The sequence below is a fragment of the Gallus gallus genome, chromosome Z, assembly GCF_016699485.2.
Source record: "Gallus gallus isolate bGalGal1 chromosome Z, bGalGal1.mat.broiler.GRCg7b, whole genome shotgun sequence".
NCBI lineage: Eukaryota > Metazoa > Chordata > Aves > Galliformes > Phasianidae > Gallus > Gallus gallus.
Genome location: NC_052572.1, coordinates 27,718,711 through 27,737,370, shown reverse-complemented (window position 1 = coordinate 27,737,370; position 18,660 = coordinate 27,718,711). Strand labels below are relative to the sequence as shown.

The following is an 18,660-nucleotide window of genomic DNA, read 5'->3' as shown; positions in this document are numbered from 1 at the left end:
TTCTCCTCAGAGGCAGCTGGCAACCCGCAGTGCCAGCACGTGGGCACCCGCCCCCTACAGCGGGGACTTATTGTATCAAAATGTATATATTGTAACATCAGAGCGCTCTCCGGCCCAGAGGAATTGGGCAGCCAATCAGAGGGACTCCTGAGAAAGCGACAGCCTTTGAAAGAGAGGCCAATCACAGAGCAGTGCGAAAACACGTGGCCTACTAAGTGCCACAAGATGGTGGCTCCGGACTGTGGAATTCGGGCTGAAACAAAATGGCGCCTCCGCTGGCTCATGAAATGGCGGCTCCTCACCCTGGAATGCAGACTGGAACGAAAATGGCGCCTCCCTGTGTAGGTAGGTGGGAGGGATTTTCTGTCTTGTCCCATCCTACCTGCGGGCGGGCCCAGTAGCACTGGGTCCTCCCCTTCACCCGCAGCCCTTTCCCCGCCCCTGCACGCATCCACCCGGCGCCTCCAGCTGGTAGCCAGGAAGAACGGCGGGCTGGAGGCGCCGCTCTGCTGAGCGGCTGCAGGTGCCGGCCGCGCTGCCCGGTGGCTCTCCGTCCGAGTGGTAGGAGGTGCTCTGCTGCACATCGCGTGTAGCTGAACGAGCCCACATCTAGGATTCGGGGCGCAGGGGGGTGGGGGAGCTAGGCATTCCTTTTGAGGAGCGGTTTTCTGCACCTTTCTAAATTGCAAGGTGGGCAGCTCCTATGGTAAAGAGGGAAGATGAGAGAGCAGGTGAACGTGCGCCTGGTCCCGACCCTGCGTATGTGCCTTGAATTGCACTGGCGCTTGTCTGGATGATGCGCATGCTTGTGTCCAAGTGCCTTCTTTTGTGAGTGTGCCATGTCACATCCAGGCAGCAAAATTCATAGCGCAACGATTAAGGAAGAAAGGGTTGCAGGCTCAGCTGAAGGTGGCGTTTTGCTCTGTTTTTCCATGTATGCAAATGGCGGGGAGCGCTGCCTGACTTTCCCATCCCCATGTGAAGCCCCAGGCCTGCCCTAGGAAGCCTGCGTGGTCTGTTATGCAGGTTGGCATAAGGCCCGGGGATGTGTCCGGTCACTCGAGTTGTCAGGGTCGCTCCCGCTGGCAAGTTTGAGGATCAGTAGCCGGGCAAGATGTCCCTCCAGGCCGTGGCCCAGCGTGGCCACCTGGGAGGCATCCTCGTGCCCCCTGTTTTGGCCGAGCGCCCGCCCTCTTGAAGCTCCCCCACCGCTGCTGTGCCAGGGGCTTTTCTGCAGACTGCTAACGGGCGGGTCGCCGACCTGGCCTTCTGCTCACGTTGGACTGTTTCTATTCCCACTGAAACTTGAATTCTTTATTTTGTTAGCCGGCACGAAGGAACGCCCTGCCCGTTTCACAGCTACGCTTTGAGGAGTACAGGCATAGGTTTAACTGCTCGGTCTGGATGCCTGTGTGCCTGTTATGTGTAGTTGTCGCTGCTTAACCTGGCAGAAAGCGGAGCACCACGCAGCCTCCCCAGCTGTGATGGGGAAAGAATCGGAAGGATGGAAGTGGGAGCACACGCGGGTTTAGGTAAAGACGGTTTGCTAGGTAAATGAAAAGGCGTGCCCGCAAGCCAAGGGAAACGTTTGCCGCTTCCCTTTGACAGGCAACTATTCAGCCGCTTCTAGGATCCCAGGGCTCACTGCACGTAACCAGCTCTTATCTAGCACGGTGTGCAGCGTGGCTGAATATGAAGGCGAAAAAAAGCTTTACTTACCTGTATGAAGGTCTCCCTGCATTTGAATGTATGTGTAATTTCTATACATAGACTGCCGTGTCGCGCTGACCTTGGCCAGCAGCCTGATGGTGTGCGGTCTGTGTCGCGTGCCATCTTCTCGTGCACTGCCAACCTCCTTGCTGGCAGGGCGCCGTAAGAAGCAGAAAAGTCCTGGGCTCAGTGTGGGCGCTGCTCCGCAACAACAGCAGGAAGGAACTACAACGTGGATGCGTTAGCACCACCGTTTTTGTCAGAAACGCAAAAGAGCCCACCAACCCGTGCGAGGCAGGTACGAGGAAAATGGGCAGTCTCCCAGACAAAACCACGACAACTACCTAGTGTAGTATAGTGGTGTACCTACGTGGCATGGAGACAATATTTTCAGTTACCTTTATCAAATCCTTTTTAATAATTCTGTGTCTGTATGTACTGTAGAAGTTGCAGTGGCGGGCTGACCTCAGCCAGCAGCCCGATGCACAGCCAGCTACTCGGTCACTCAGTGTCCTCAACGGGACAGAGTAGGGAAGGCGATGGGCATTCTCATGGGTCAAGACACGGACAGGGAGCTCGCTCACCAGAGGCAAAGCAGAATAGACGTGGGGGAAGTTGCTTGGAGTCATTGCACATTTTGGACAGACTTGGATGGTGAGAAACAAAAGCACCTGACCCCCCTCCCCTCTTCCCCGAGCCCAAATACCCTCCTTCACGCACGAGTCCTCGACGTCCCCGCAGCGTGAGAGGTGCAGGGGTGAGGGGCGGTAGCGGTCAGTCCCCCCACAGCTCTGCTCGGCCGCTCCTTCCTCCTCCACTTCTCCCCTGTACCTGTGTGGGCTCTGAGCAGGCTGCAGCATCCCTTGGGGTGTGGTGACGTGCCCCGCTGCCTCCAGCAGCGGCTGCGGGAGAATCTCTGCCCTAGCGCTTGGAGCACCTCCTTCTGTTTCTCCTCCTGCCCATGCTTTTTCTCCACCCTTTGCTCCAGGCTCCACCTCCTCCTCCTCACGCTCCACCTCCTTCTCCTCCTCCCTCTCCGCCTCCCGCTCCCCAGCTTCTCACTCGGGCATTCACGTGGCTGTCTCTCACACGGTTCCACCCTTCTCTCCCCACTGCTGGGCAGCATTCTGCCCCTTCTTGCCCTTTCCTCGGGACGTTTCCCCCAGGACGCCTCCACCTTGGGTGTGGGGCTCGGTTGTGCCTTGTGGCAGTGCCGCTGGAGCTGGATGGAAACGGCTGGTTTTGACAGGGGGCAGCCCTGCCTTCTCCTCAGAGGCAGCTGGCAACCCGCAGTGCCAGCACGTGGGCACCCGCCCCCTACAGCGGGGACGATTGTATCAAAATGTATATATTGTAACATCAGAGCGCTCTCCGGCCCAGAGGAATTGGGCAGCCAATCAGAGGGACTCCTGAGAAAGCGACAGCCTTTGAAAGAGAGGCCAATCACAGAGCAGTGCGAAAACACGTGGCCTACTAAGTGCCACAAGATGGTGGCTCCGGACTGTGGAATTCGGGCTGAAACAAAATGGCGCCTCCGCTGGCTCATGAAATGGCGGCTCCTCACCCTGGAATGCAGACTGGAACAAAATGGCGCCTCCCTGTGTAGGTAGGTGGGAGGGATTTTCTGTCTTGTCCCATCCTACCTGCGGGCGGGCCCAGTAGCACTGGGTCCTCCCCTTCACCCGCAGCCCTTTCCCCGCCCCTGCACGCATCCACCCGGCGCCTCCAGCTGGTAGCCAGGAAGAACGGCGGGCTGGAGGCGCCGCTCTGCTGAGCGGCTGCAGGTGCCGGCCGCGCTGCCCGGTGGCTCTCCGTCCGAGTGGTAGGAGGTGCTCTGCTGCACATCGCGTGTAGCTGAACGAGCCCACATCTAGGATTCGGGGCGCAGGGGGGTGGGGGAGCTAGGCATTCCTTTTGAGGAGCGGTTTTCTGCACCTTTCTAAATTGCAAGGTGGGCAGCTCCTATGGTAAAGAGGGAAGATGAGAGAGCAGGTGAACGTGCGCCTGGTCCCGACCCTGCGTATGTGCCTTGAATTGCACTGGCGCTTGTCTGGATGATGCGCATGCTTGTGTCCAAGTGCCTTCTTTTGTGAGTGTGCCATGTCACATCCAGGCAGCAAAATTCATAGCGCAACGATTAAGGAAGAAAGGGTTGCAGGCTCAGCTGAAGGTGGCGTTTTGCTCTGTTTTTCCATGTATGCAAACGGCGGGGAGCGCTGCCTGACTTTCCCATCCCCATGTGAAGCCCCAGGCCTGCCCTAGGAAGCCTGCGTGGTCTGTTATGCAGGTTGGCATAAGGCCCGGGGATGTGTCCGGTCACTCGAGTTGTCAGGGTCGCTCCCGCTGGCAAGTTTGAGGATCAGTAGCCGGGCAAGATGTCCCTCCAGGCCGTGGCCCAGCGTGGCCACCTGGGTGGCATCCTCGTGCCCCCTGTTTTGGCCGAGCGCCCGCCCTCTTGAAGCTCCCCCACCGCTGCTGTGCCAGGGGCTTTTCTGCAGACTGCTAACGGGCGGGTCGCCGACCTGGCCTTCTGCTCACGTTGGACTGTTTCTATTCCCACTGAAACTTGAATTCTTTATTTTGTTAGCCGGCACGAAGGAACGCCCTGCCCGTTTCACAGCTACGCTTTGAGGAGTACAGGCATAGGTTTAACTGCTCGGTCTGGATGCCTGTGTGCCTGTTATGTGTAGTTGTCGCTGCTTAACCTGGCAGAAAGCGGAACACCACGCAGCCTCCCCAGCTGTGATGGGGAAAGAATCGGAAGGATGGAAGTGGGAGCACACGCGGGTTTAGGTAAAGACGGTTTGCTAGGTAAATGAAAAGGCGTGCCCGCAAGCCAAGGGAAACGTTTGCCGCTTCCCTTTGACAGGCAACTATTCAGCCGCTTCTAGGATCCCAGGGCTCACTGCACGTAACCAGCTCTTATCTAGCACGGTGTGCAGCGTGGCTGAATATGAAGGCGAAAAAAAGCTTTACTTACCTGTATGAAGGTCTCCCTGCATTTGAATGTATGTGTAATTTCTATACATAGACTGCCGTGTCGCGCTGACCTTGGCCAGCAGCCTGATGGTGTGCGGTCTGTGTCGCGTGCCATCTTCTCGTGCACTGCCAACCTCCTTGCTGGCAGGGCGCCGTAAGAAGCAGAAAAGTCCTGGGCTCAGTGTGGGCGCTGCTCCGCAACAACAGCAGGAAGGAACTACAACGTGGATGCGTTAGCACCACCGTTTTTGTCAGAAACGCAAAAGAGCCCACCAACCCGTGCGAGGCGGTACGAGGAAAATGGGCAGTCTCCCAGACAAAACCACGACAACTACCTAGTGTAGTATAGTGGTGTACCTACGTGGCATGGAGACAATATTTTCAGTTACCTTTATCAAATCCTTTTTAATAATTCTGTGTCTGTATGTACTGTAGAAGTTGCAGTGGCGGGCTGACCTCAGCCAGCAGCCCGATGCACAGCCAGCTACTCGGTCACTCAGTGTCCTCAACGGGACAGAGTAGGGAAGGCGATGGGCATTCTCATGGGTCAAGACACGGACAGGGAGCTCGCTCACCAGAGGCAAAGCAGAATAGACGTGGGGGAAGTTGCTTGGAGTCATTGCACATTTTGGACAGACTTGGATGGTGAGAAACAAAAGCACCTGACCCCCCTCCCCTCTTCCCCGAGCCCAAATACCCTCCTTCACGCACGAGTCCTCGACGTCCCCGCAGCGTGAGAGGTGCAGGGGTGAGGGGCGGTAGCGGTCAGTCCCCCCACAGCTCTGCTCGGCCGCTCCTTCCTCCTCCACTTCTCCCCTGTACCTGTGTGGGCTCTGAGCAGGCTGCAGCATCCCTTGGGGTGTGGTGACGTGCCCCGCCGCCTCCAGCAGCGGCTGCGGGAGAATCTCTGCCCTAGCGCTTGGAGCACCTCCTTCTGTTTCTCCTCCTGCCCATGCTTTTTCTCCACCCTTTGCTCCAGCTCCACCTCCTCCTCCTCACGCTCCACCTCCTTCTCCTCCTCCCTCTCCGCCTCCCGCTCCCCAGCTTCTCACTCGGGCATTCACGTGGCTGTCTCTCACACGGTTCCACCCTCTCTCCCCACTGCTGGGCAGCATTCTGCCCCTTCTTGCCCTTTCCTCGGGACGTTTCCCCCAGGACGCCTCCACCTTGGGTGTGGGGCTCGGTTGTGCCTTGTGGCAGTGCCGCTGGAGCTGGATGGAAACGGCTGGTTTTGACAGGGGGCAGCCCTGCCTTCTCCTCAGAGGCAGCTGGCAACCCGCAGTGCCAGCACGTGGGCACCCGCCCCCTACAGCGGGGACGATTGTATCAAAATGTATATATTGTAACATCAGAGCGCTCTCCGGCCCAGAGGAATTGGGCAGCCAATCAGAGGGACTCCTGAGAAAGCGACAGCCTTTGAAAGAGAGGCCAATCACAGAGCAGTGCGAAAACACGTGGCCTACTAAGTGCCACAAGATGGTGGCTCCGGACTGTGGAATTCGGGCTGAAACAAAATGGCGCCTCCGCTGGCTCATGAAATGGCGGCTCCTCACCCTGGAACGCAGACTGGAACAAAATGGCGCCTCCCTGTGTAGGTAGGTGGGAGGGATTTTCTGTCTTGTCCCATCCTACCTGCGGGCGGGCCCAGTAGCACTGGGTCCTCCCCTTCACCCGCAGCCCTTTCCCCGCCCCTGCACGCATCCACCCGGCGCCTCCAGCTGGTAGCCAGGAAGAACGGCGGGCTGGAGGCGCCGCTCTGCTGAGCGGCTGCAGGTGCCGGCCGCGCTGCCCGGTGGCTCTCCGTCCGAGTGGTAGGAGGTGCTCTGCTGCACATCGCGTGTAGCTGAACGAGCCCACATCTAGGATTCGGGGCGCAGGGGGGTGGGGGAGCTAGGCATTCCTTTTGAGGAGCGGTTTTCTGCACCTTTCTAAATTGCAAGGTGGGCAGCTCCTATGGTAAAGAGGGAAGATGAGAGAGCAGGTGAACGTGCGCCTGGTCCCGACCCTGCGTATGTGCCTTGAATTGCACTGGCGCTTGTCTGGATGATGCGCATGCTTGTGTCCAAGTGCCTTCTTTTGTGAGTGTGCCATGTCACATCCAGGCAGCAAAATTCATAGCGCAACGATTAAGGAAGAAAGGGTTGCAGGCTCAGCTGAAGGTGGCGTTTTGCTCTGTTTTTCCATGTATGCAAACGGCGGGGAGCGCTGCCTGACTTTCCCATCCCCATGTGAAGCCCCAGGCCTGCCCTAGGAAGCCTGCGTGGTCTGTTATGCAGGTTGGCATAAGGCCCGGGGATGTGTCCGGTCACTCGAGTTGTCAGGGTCGCTCCCGCTGGCAAGTTTGAGGATCAGTAGCCGGGCAAGATGTCCCTCCAGGCCGTGGCCCAGCGTGGCCACCTGGGTGGCATCCTCGTGCCCCCTGTTTTGGCCGAGCGCCCGCCCTCTTGAAGCTCCCCCACCGCTGCTGTGCCAGGGGCTTTTCTGCAGACTGCTAACGGGCGGGTCGCCGACCTGGCCTTCTGCTCACGTTGGACTGTTTCTATTCCCACTGAAACTTGAATTCTTTATTTTGTTAGCCGGCACGAAGGAACGCCCTGCCCGTTTCACAGCTACGCTTTGAGGAGTACAGGCATAGGTTTAACTGCTCGGTCTGGATGCCTGTGTGCCTGTTATGTGTAGTTGTCGCTGCTTAACCTGGCAGAAAGCGGAGCACCACGCAGCCTCCCCAGCTGTGATGGGGAAAGAATCGGAAGGATGGAAGTGGGAGCACACGCGGGTTTAGGTAAAGACGGTTTGCTAGGTAAATGAAAAGGCGTGCCCGCAAGCCAAGGGAAACGTTTGCCGCTTCCCTTTGACAGGCAACTATTCAGCCGCTTCTAGGATCCCAGGGCTCACTGCACGTAACCAGCTCTTATCTAGCACGGTGTGCAGCGTGGCTGAATATGAAGGCGAAAAAAAGCTTTACTTACCTGTATGAAGGTCTCCCTGCATTTGAATGTATGTGTAATTTCTATACATAGACTGCCGTGTCGCGCTGACCTTGGCCAGCAGCCTGATGGTGTGCGGTCTGTGTCGCGTGCCATCTTCTCGTGCACTGCCAACCTCCTTGCTGGCAGGGCGCCGTAAGAAGCAGAAAAGTCCTGGGCTCAGTGTGGGCGCTGCTCCGCAACAACAGCAGGAAGGAACTACAACGTGGATGCGTTAGCACCACCGTTTTTGTCAGAAACGCAAAAGAGCCCACCAACCCGTGCGAGGCGGTACGAGGAAAATGGGCAGTCTCCCAGACAAAACCACGACAACTACCTAGTGTAGTATAGTGGTGTACCTACGTGGCATGGAGACAATATTTTCAGTTACCTTTATCAAATCCTTTTTAATAATTCTGTGTCTGTATGTACTGTAGAAGTTGCAGTGGCGGGCTGACCTCAGCCAGCAGCCCGATGCACAGCCAGCTACTCGGTCACTCAGTGTCCTCAACGGGACAGAGTAGGGAAGGCGATGGGCATTCTCATGGGTCAAGACACGGACAGGGAGCTCGCTCACCAGAGGCAAAGCAGAATAGACGTGGGGGAAGTTGCTTGGAGTCATTGCACATTTTGGACAGACTTGGATGGTGAGAAACAAAAGCACCTGACCCCCCTCCCCTCTTCCCCGAGCCCAAATACCCTCCTTCACGCACGAGTCCTCGACGTCCCCGCAGCGTGAGAGGTGCAGGGGTGAGGGGCGGTAGCGGTCAGTCCCCCCACAGCTCTGCTCGGCCGCTCCTTCCTCCTCCACTTCTCCCCTGTACCTGTGTGGGCTCTGAGCAGGCTGCAGCATCCCTTGGGGTGTGGTGACGTGCCCCGCCGCCTCCAGCAGCGGCTGCGGGAGAATCTCTGCCCTAGCGCTTGGAGCACCTCCTTCTGTTTCTCCTCCTGCCCATGCTTTTTCTCCACCCTTTGCTCCGGCTCCACCTCCTCCTCCTCACGCTCCACCTCCTTCTCCTCCTCCCTCTCCGCCTCCCGCTCCCCAGCTTCTCACTCGGGCATTCACGTGGCTGTCTCTCACACGGTTCCACCCTCTCTCCCCACTGCTGGGCAGCATTCTGCCCCTTCTTGCCCTTTCCTCGGGACGTTTCCCCCAGGACGCCTCCACCTTGGGTGTGGGGCTCGGTTGTGCCTTGTGGCAGTGCCGCTGGAGCTGGATGGAAACGGCTGGTTTTGACAGGGGGCAGCCCTGCCTTCTCCTCAGAGGCAGCTGGCAACCCGCAGTGCCAGCACGTGGGCACCCGCCCCCTACAGCGGGGACGATTGTATCAAAATGTATATATTGTAACATCAGAGCGCTCTCCGGCCCAGAGGAATTGGGCAGCCAATCAGAGGGACTCCTGAGAAAGCGACAGCCTTTGAAAGAGAGGCCAATCACAGAGCAGTGAGAAAACACGTGGCCTACTAAGTGCCACAAGATGGTGGCTCCGGACTGTGGAATTCGGGCTGAAACAAAATGGCGCCTCCGCTGGCTCATGAAATGGCGGCTCCTCACCCTGGAATGCAGACTGGAACAAAATGGCGCCTCCCTGTGTAGGTAGGTGGGAGGGATTTTCTGTCTTGTCCCATCCTACCTGCGGGCGGGCCCAGTAGCACTGGGTCCTCCCCTTCACCCGCAGCCCTTTCCCCGCCCCTGCACGCATCCACCCGGCGCCTCCAGCTGGTAGCCAGGAAGAACGGCGGGCTGGAGGCGCTGCTCTGCTGAGCGGCTGCAGGTGCCGGCCGCGCTGCCCGGTGGCTCTCCGTCCGAGTGGTAGGAGGTGCTCTGCTGCACATCGCGTGTAGCTGAACGAGCCCACATCTAGGATTCGGGGCGCAGGGGGGTGGGGGAGCTAGGCATTCCTTTTGAGGAGCGGTTTTCTGCACCTTTCTAAATTGCAAGGTGGGCAGCTCCTATGGTAAAGAGGGAAGATGAGAGAGCAGGTGAACGTGCGCCTGGTCCCGACCCTGCGTATGTGCCTTGAATTGCACTGGCGCTTGTCTGGATGATGCGCATGCTTGTGTCCAAGTGCCTTCTTTTGTGAGTGTGCCATGTCACATCCAGGCAGCAAAATTCATAGCGCAACGATTAAGGAAGAAAGGGTTGCAGGCTCAGCTGAAGGTGGCGTTTTGCTCTGTTTTTCCATGTATGCAAACGGCGGGGAGCGCTGCCTGACTTTCCCATCCCCATGTGAAGCCCCAGGCCTGCCCTAGGAAGCCTGCGTGGTCTGTTATGCAGGTTGGCATAAGGCCCGGGGATGTGTCCGGTCACTCGAGTTGTCAGGGTCGCTCCCGCTGGCAAGTTTGAGGATCAGTAGCCGGGCAAGATGTCCCTCCAGGCCGTGGCCCAGCGTGGCCACCTGGGAGGCATCCTCGTGCCCCCTGTTTTGGCCGAGCGCCCGCCCTCTTGAAGCTCCCCCACCACTGCTGTGCCAGGGGCTTTTCTGCAGACTGCTAACGGGCGGGTCGCCGACCTGGCCTTCTGCTCACGTTGGACTGTTTCTATTCCCACTGAAACTTGAATTCTTTATTTTGTTAGCCGGCACGAAGGAACGCCCTGCCCGTTTCACAGCTACGCTTTGAGGAGTACAGGCATAGGTTTAACTGCTCGGTCTGGATGCCTGTGTGCCTGTTATGTGTAGTTGTCGCTGCTTAACCTGGCAGAAAGCGGAGCACCACGCAGCCTCCCCAGCTGTGATGGGGAAAGAATCGGAAGGATGGAAGTGGGAGCACACGCGGGTTTAGGTAAAGACGGTTTGCTAGGTAAATGAAAAGGCGTGCCCGCAAGCCAAGGGAAACGTTTGCCGCTTCCCTTTGACAGGCAACTATTCAGCCGCTTCTAGGATCCCAGGGCTCACTGCACGTAACCAGCTCTTATCTAGCACGGTGTGCAGCGTGGCTGAATATGAAGGCGAAAAAAAGCTTTACTTACCTGTATGAAGGTCTCCCTGCATTTGAATGTATGTGTAATTTCTATACATAGACTGCCGTGTCGCGCTGACCTTGGCCAGCAGCCTGATGGTGTGCGGTCTGTGTCGCGTGCCATCTTCTCGTGCACTGCCAACCTCCTTGCTGGCAGGGCGCCGTAAGAAGCAGAAAAGTCCTGGGCTCAGTGTGGGCGCTGCTCCGCAACAACAGCAGGAAGGAACTACAACGTGGATGCGTTAGCACCACCGTTTTTGTCAGAAACGCAAAAGAGCCCACCAACCCGTGCGAGGCGGTACGAGGAAAATGGGCAGTCTCCCAGACAAAACCACGACAACTACCTAGTGTAGTATAGTGGTGTACCTACGTGGCATGGAGACAATATTTTCAGTTACCTTTATCAAATCCTTTTTAATAATTCTGTGTCTGTATGTACTGTAGAAGTTGCAGTGGCGGGCTGACCTCAGCCAGCAGCCCGATGCACAGCCAGCTACTCGGTCACTCAGTGTCCTCAACGGGACAGAGTAGGGAAGGCGATGGGCATTCTCATGGGTCAAGACACGGACAGGGAGCTCGCTCACCAGAGGCAAAGCAGAATAGACGTGGGGGAAGTTGCTTGGAGTCATTGCACATTTTGGACAGACTTGGATGGTGAGAAACAAAAGCACCTGACCCCCCTCCCCTCTTCCCCGAGCCCAAATACCCTCCTTCACGCACGAGTCCTCGACGTCCCCGCAGCGTGAGAGGTGCAGGGGTGAGGGGCGGTAGCGGTCAGTCCCCCCACAGCTCTGCTCGGCCGCTCCTTCCTCCTCCACTTCTCCCCTGTACCTGTGTGGGCTCTGAGCAGGCTGCAGCATCCCTTGGGGTGTGGTGACGTGCCCCGCTGCCTCCAGCAGCGGCTGCGGGAGAATCTCTGCCCTAGCGCTTGGAGCACCTCCTTCTGTTTCTCCTCCTGCCCATGCTTTTTCTCCACCCTTTGCTCCAGCTCCACCTCCTCCTCCTCACGCTCCACCTCCTTCTCCTCCTCCCTCTCCGCCTCCCGCTCCCCAGCTTCTCACTCGGGCATTCACGTGGCTGTCTCTCACACGGTTCCACCTTCTCTCCCCACTGCTGGGCAGCATTCTGCCCCTTCTTGCCCTTTCCTCGGGACGTTTCCCCCAGGACGCCTCCACCTTGGGTGTGGGGCTCGGTTGTGCCTTGTGGCAGTGCCGCTGGAGCTGGATGGAAACGGCTGGTTTTGACAGGGGGCAGCCCTGCCTTCTCCTCAGAGGCAGCTGGCAACCCGCAGTGCCAGCACGTGGGCACCCGCCCCCTACAGCGGGGACGATTGTATCAAAATGTATATATTGTAACATCAGAGCGCTCTCCGGCCCAGAGGAATTGGGCAGCCAATCAGAGGGACTCCTGAGAAAGCGACAGCCTTTGAAAGAGAGGCCAATCACAGAGCAGTGCGAAAACACGTGGCCTACTAAGTGCCACAAGATGTTGGCTCCGGACTGTGGAATTCGGGCTGAAACAAAATGGCGCCTCCGCTGGCTCATGAAATGGCGGCTCCTCACCCTGGAATGCAGACTGGAACAAAATGGCGCCTCCCTGTGTAGGTAGGTGGGAGGGATTTTCTGTCTTGTCCCATCCTACCTGCAGGCGGGCCCAGTAGCACTGGGTCCTCCCCTTCACCCGCAGCCCTTTCCCCGCCCCTGCACGCATCCACCCGGCGCCTCCAGCTGGTAGCCAGGAAGAACGGCGGGCTGGAGGCGCCGCTCTGCTGAGCGGCTGCAGGTGCCGGCCGCGCTGCCCGGTGGCTCTCCGTCCGAGTGGTAGGAGGTGCTCTGCTGCACATCGCGTGTAGCTGAACGAGCCCACATCTAGGATTCGGGGCGCAGGGGGGTGGGGGAGCTAGGCATTCCTTTTGAGGAGCGGTTTTCTGCACCTTTCTAAATTGCAAGGTGGGCAGCTCCTATGGTAAAGAGGGAAGATGAGAGAGCAGGTGAACGTGCGCCTGGTCCCGACCCTGCGTATGTGCCTTGAATTGCACTGGCGCTTGTCTGGATGATGCGCATGCTTGTGTCCAAGTGCCTTCTTTTGTGAGTGTGCCATGTCACATCCAGGCAGCAAAATTCATAGCGCAACGATTAAGGAAGAAAGGGTTGCAGGCTCAGCTGAAGGTGGCGTTTTGCTCTGTTTTTCCATGTATGCAAACGGCGGGGAGCGCTGCCTGACTTTCCCATCCCCATGTGAAGCCCCAGGCCTGCCCTAGGAAGCCTGCGTGGTCTGTTATGCAGGTTGGCATAAGGCCCGGGGATGTGTCCGGTCACTCGAGTTGTCAGGGTCGCTCCCGCTGGCAAGTTTGAGGATCAGTAGCCGGGCAAGATGTCCCTCCAGGCCGTGGCCCAGCGTGGCCACCTGGGTGGCATCCTCGTGCCCCCTGTTTTGGCCGAGCGCCCGCCCTCTTGAAGCTCCCCCACCGCTGCTGTGCCAGGGGCTTTTCTGCAGACTGCTAACGGGCGGGTCGCCGACCTGGCCTTCTGCTCACGTTGGACTGTTTCTATTCCCACTGAAACTTGAATTCTTTATTTTGTTAGCCGGCACGAAGGAACGCCCTGCCCGTTTCACAGCTACGCTTTGAGGAGTACAGGCATAGGTTTAACTGCTCGGTCTGGATGCCTGTGTGCCTGTTATGTGTAGTTGTCGCTGCTTAACCTGGCAGAAAGCGGAACACCACGCAGCCTCCCCAGCTGTGATGGGGAAAGAATCGGAAGGATGGAAGTGGGAGCACACGCGGGTTTAGGTAAAGACGGTTTGCTAGGTAAATGAAAAGGCGTGCCCGCAAGCCAAGGGAAACGTTTGCCGCTTCCCTTTGACAGGCAACTATTCAGCCGCTTCTAGGATCCCAGGGCTCACTGCACGTAACCAGCTCTTATCTAGCACGGTGTGCAGCGTGGCTGAATATGAAGGCGAAAAAAAGCTTTACTTACCTGTATGAAGGTCTCCCTGCATTTGAATGTATGTGTAATTTCTATACATAGACTGCCGTGTCGCGCTGACCGTGGCCAGCAGCCTGATGGTGTGCGGTCTGTGTCGCGTGCCATCTTCTCGTGCACTGCCAACCTCCTTGCTGGCAGGGCGCCGTAAGAAGCAGAAAAGTCCTGGGCTCAGTGTGGGCGCTGCTCCGCAACAACAGCAGGAAGGAACTACAACGTGGATGTGTTAGCACCACCGTTTTTGTCAGAAACGCAAAAGAGCCCACCAACCCGTGCGAGGCGGTACGAGGAAAATGGGCAGTCTCCCAGACAAAACCACGACAACTACCTAGTGTAGTATAGTGGTGTACCTACGTGGCATGGAGACAATATTTTCAGTTACCTTTATCAAATCCTTTTTAATAATTCTGTGTCTGTATGTACTGTAGAAGTTGCAGTGGCGGGCTGACCTCAGCCAGCAGCCCGATGCACAGCCAGCTACTCGGTCACTCAGTGTCCTCAACGGGACAGAGTAGGGAAGGCGATGGGCATTCTCATGGGTCAAGACACGGACAGGGAGCTCGCTCACCAGAGGCAAAGCAGAATAGACGTGGGGGAAGTTGCTTGGAGTCATTGCACATTTTGGACAGACTTGGATGGTGAGAAACAAAAGCACCTGACCCCCCTCCCCTCTTCCCCGAGCCCAAATACCCTCCTTCACGCACGAGTCCTCGACGTCCCCGCAGCGTGAGAGGTGCAGGGGTGAGGGGCGGTAGCGGTCAGTCCCCCCACAGCTCTGCTCGGCCGCTCCTTCCTCCTCCACTTCTCCCCTGTACCTGTGTGGGCTCTGAGCAGGCTGCAGCATCCCTTGGGGTGTGGTGACGTGCCCCGCCGCCTCCAGCAGCGGCTGCGGGAGAATCTCTGCCCTAGCGCTTGGAGCACCTCCTTCTGTTTCTCCTCCTGCCCATGCTTTTTCTCCACCCTTTGCTCCGGCTCCACCTCCTCCTCCTCACGCTCCACCTCCTTCTCCTCCTCCCTCTCCGCCTCCCGCTCCCCAGCTTCTCACTCAGGCATTCACGTGGCTGTCTCTCACACGGTTCCACCCTCTCTCCCCACTGCTGGGCAGCATTCTGCCCCTTCTTGCCCTTTCCTCGGGACGTTTCCCCCAGGACGCCTCCACCTTGGGTGTGGGGCTCGGTTGTGCCTTGTGGCAGTGCCGCTGGAGCTGGATGGAAACGGCTGGTTTTGACAGGGGGCAGCCCTGCCTTCTCCTCAGAGGCAGCTGGCAACCCGCAGTGCCAGCACGTGGGCACCCGCCCCCTACAGCGGGGACGATTGTATCAAAATGTATATATTGTAACATCAGAGCGCTCTCCGGCCCAGAGGAATTGGGCAGCCAATCAGAGGGACTCCTGAGAAAGCGACAGCCTTTGAAAGAGAGGCCAATCACAGAGCAGTGCGAAAACACGTGGCCTACTAAGTGCCACAAGATGGTGGCTCCGGACTGTGGAATTCGGGCTGAAACAAAATGGCGCCTCCGCTGGCTCATGAAATGGCGGCTCCTCACCCTGGAATGCAGACTGGAACGAAATGGCGCCTCCCTGTGTAGGTAGGTGGGAGGGATTTTCTGTCTTGTCCCATCCTACCTGCGGGCGGGCCCAGTAGCACTGGGTCCTCCCCTTCACCCGCAGCCCTTTCCCCGCCCCTGCACGCATCCACCCGGCGCCTCCAGCTGGTAGCCAGGAAGAACGGCGGGCTGGAGGCGCCGCTCTGCTGAGCGGCTGCAGGTGCCGGCCGCGCTGCCCGGTGGCTCTCCGTCCGAGTGGTAGGAGGTGCTCTGCTGCACATCGCGTGTAGCTGAACGAGCCCACATCTAGGATTCGGGGCGCAGGGGGGTGGGGGAGCTAGGCATTCCTTTTGAGGAGCGGTTTTCTGCACCTTTCTAAATTGCAAGGTGGGCAGCTCCTATGGTAAAGAGGGAAGATGAGAGAGCAGGTGAACGTGCGCCTGGTCCCGACCCTGCGTATGTGCCTTGAATTGCACTGGCGCTTGTCTGGATGATGCGCATGCTTGTGTCCAAGTGCCTTCTTTTGTGAGTGTGCCATGTCACATCCAGGCAGCAAAATTCATAGCGCAACGATTAAGGAAGAAAGGGTTGCAGGCTCAGCTGAAGGTGGCGTTTTGCTCTGTTTTTCCATGTATGCAAACGGCGGGGAGCGCTGCCTGACTTTCCCATCCCCATGTGAAGCCCCAGGCCTGCCCTAGGAAGCCTGCGTGGTCTGTTATGCAGGTTGGCATAAGGCCCGGGGATGTGTCCGGTCACTCGAGTTGTCAGGGTCGCTCCCGCTGGCAAGTTTGAGGATCAGTAGCCGGGCAAGATGTCCCTCCAGGCCGTGGCCCAGCGTGGCCACCTGGGTGGCATCCTCGTGCCCCCTGTTTTGGCCGAGCGCCCGCCCTCTTGAAGCTCCCCCACCGCTGCTGTGCCAGGGGCTTTTCTGCAGACTGCTAACGGGCGGGTCGCCGACCTGGCCTTCTGCTCACGTTGGACTGTTTCTATTCCCACTGAAACTTGAATTCTTTATTTTGTTAGCCGGCACGAAGGAACGCCCTGCCCGTTTCACAGCTACGCTTTGAGGAGTACAGGCATAGGTTTAACTGCTCGGTCTGGATGCCTGTGTGCCTGTTATGTGTAGTTGTCGCTGCTTAACCTGGCAGAAAGCGGAGCACCACGCAGCCTCCCCAGCTGTGATGGGGAAAGAATCGGAAGGATGGAAGTGGGAGCACACGCGGGTTTAGGTAAAGACGGTTTGCTAGGTAAATGAAAAGGCGTGCCCGCAAGCCAAGGGAAACGTTTGCCGCTTCCCTTTGACAGGCAACTATTCAGCCGCTTCTAGGATCCCAGGGCTCACTGCACGTAACCAGCTCTTATCTAGCACGGTGTGCAGCGTGGCTGAATATGAAGGCGAAAAAAAGCTTTACTTACCTGTATGAAGGTCTCCCTGCATTTGAATGTATGTGTAATTTCTATACATAGACTGCCGTGTCGCGCTGACCTTGGCCAGCAGCCTGATGGTGTGCGGTCTGTGTCGCGTGCCATCTTCTCGTGCACTGCCAACCTCCTTGCTGGCAGGGCGCCGTAAGAAGCAGAAAAGTCCTGGGCTCAGTGTGGGCGCTGCTCCGCAACAACAGCAGGAAGGAACTACAACGTGGATGCGTTAGCACCACCGTTTTTGTCAGAAACGCAAAAGAGCCCACCAACCCGTGCGAGGCGGTACGAGGAAAATGGGCAGTCTCCCAGACAAAACCACGACAACTACCTAGTGTAGTATAGTGGTGTACCTACGTGGCATGGAGACAATATTTTCAGTTACCTTTATCAAATCCTTTTTAATAATTCTGTGTCTGTATGTACTGTAGAAGTTGCAGTGGCGGGCTGACCTCAGCCAGCAGCCCGATGCACAGCCAGCTACTCGGTCACTCAGTGTCCTCAACGGGACAGAGTAGGGAAGGCGATGGGCATTCTCATGGGTCAAGACACGGACAGGGAGCTCGCTCACCAGAGGCAAAGCAGAATAGACGTGGGGGAAGTTGCTTGGAGTCATTGCACATTTTGGACAGACTTGGATGGTGAGAAACAAAAGCACCTGACCCCCCTCCCCTCTTCCCCGAGCCCAAATACCCTCCTTCACGCACGAGTCCTCGACGTCCCCGCAGCGTGAGAGGTGCAGGGGTGAGGGGCGGTAGCGGTCAGTCCCCCCACAGCTCTGCTCGGCCGCTCCTTCCTCCTCCACTTCTCCCCTGTACCTGTGTGGGCTCTGAGCAGGCTGCAGCATCCCTTGGGGTGTGGTGACGTGCCCCGCCGCCTCCAGCAGCCGCTGCGGGAGAATCTCTGCCCTAGCGCTTGGAGCACCTCCTTCTGTTTCTCCTCCTGCCCATGCTTTTTCTCCACCCTTTGCTCCGGCTCCACCTCCTCCTCCTCACGCTCCACCTCCTTCTCCTCCTCCCTCTCCGCCTCCCGCTCCCCAGCTTCTCACTCGGGCATTCACGTGGCTGTCTCTCACACGGTTCCACCCTCTCTCCCCACTGCTGGGCAGCATTCTGCCCCTTCTTGCCCTTTCCTCGGGACGTTTCCCCCAGGACGCCTCCACCTTGGGTGTGGGGCTCGGTTGTGCCTTGTGGCAGTGCCGCTGGAGCTGGATGGAAACGGCTGGTTTTGACAGGGGGCAGCCCTGCCTTCTCCTCAGAGGCAGCTGGCAACCCGCAGTGCCAGCACGTGGGCACCCGCCCCCTACAGCGGGGACGATTGTATCAAAATGTATATATTGTAACATCAGAGCGCTCTCCGGCCCAGAGGAATTGGGCAGCCAATCAGAGGGACTCCTGAGAAAGCGACAGCCTTTGAAAGAGAGGCCAATCACAGAGCAGTGAGAAAACACGTGGCCTACTAAGTGCCACAAGATGGTGGCTCCGGACTGTGGAATTCGGGCTGAAACAAAATGGCGCCTCCGCTGGCTCATGAAATGGCGGCTCCTCACCCTGGAATGCAGACTGGAACAAAATGGCGCCTCCCTGTGTAGGTAGGTGGGAGGGATTTTCTGTCTTGTCCCATCCTACCTGCGGGCGGGCCCAGTAGCACTGGGTCCTCCCCTTCACCCGCAGCCCTTTCCCCGCCCCTGCACGCATCCACCCGGCGCCTCCAGCTGGTAGCCAGGAAGAACGGCGGGCTGGAGGCGCCGCTCTGCTGAGCGGCTGCAGGTGCCGGCCGCGCTGCCCGGTGGCTCTCCGTCCGAGTGGTAGGAGGTGCTCTGCTGCACATCGCGTGTAGCTGAACGAGCCCACATCTAGGATTCGGGGCGCAGGGGGGTGGGGGAGCTAGGCATTCCTTTTGAGGAGCGGTTTTCTGCACCTTTCTAAATTGCAAGGTGGGCAGCTCCTATGGTAAAGAGGGAAGATGAGAGAGCAGGTGAACGTGCGCCTGGTCCCGACCCTGCGTATGTGCCTTGAATTGCACTGGCACTTGTCTGGATGATGCGCATGCTTGTGTCCAAGTGCCTTCTTTTGTGAGTGTGCCATGTCACATC

General features: G+C 58.0%; 3 long non-coding RNA genes across 24 annotated transcripts in view; 2 read left to right on the top strand and 1 right to left on the bottom strand.

Annotated features, from left to right (window-relative positions):
- LOC100859072 overlaps positions 1-320 on the top strand; it is a 38,150-nt gene extending 37,830 nt beyond the window's left edge. The window contains exon 5 of the long non-coding RNA XR_006932347.1: positions 102-320. This is a non-coding gene — a long non-coding RNA (uncharacterized LOC100859072). The remainder of the gene's footprint in view (positions 1-101) is intronic.
- A 979-nt stretch (positions 321-1,299) lies between these two features.
- LOC121108549 lies at positions 1,300-2,688 on the bottom strand. The gene is made up of 2 exons (XR_005843127.2): positions 2,109-2,688; positions 1,300-1,935 (listed from the first exon to the last, which is right to left on the bottom strand). It is a non-coding gene; the product is annotated as an uncharacterized LOC121108549 (long non-coding RNA).
- Positions 2,318-18,660, top strand: part of LOC101750037 — a 39,805-nt gene continuing 23,462 nt past the window's right edge. For 17 of the 22 annotated variants that reach the window (XR_005843125.2, XR_005843119.2, XR_005843122.2 and 14 more), the window contains exons 1-4: positions 2,318-2,364; positions 2,834-11,270; positions 11,738-12,220; positions 13,202-18,660. The exon at positions 13,202-18,660 is cut by the window's right edge. This is a non-coding gene — a long non-coding RNA (uncharacterized LOC101750037). The remainder of the gene's footprint in view (positions 2,365-2,833; positions 11,271-11,737; positions 12,221-13,201) is intronic. The other 5 variants (XR_006932370.1, XR_006932361.1, XR_006932367.1 and 2 more) reach the window with 5 other exon arrangements.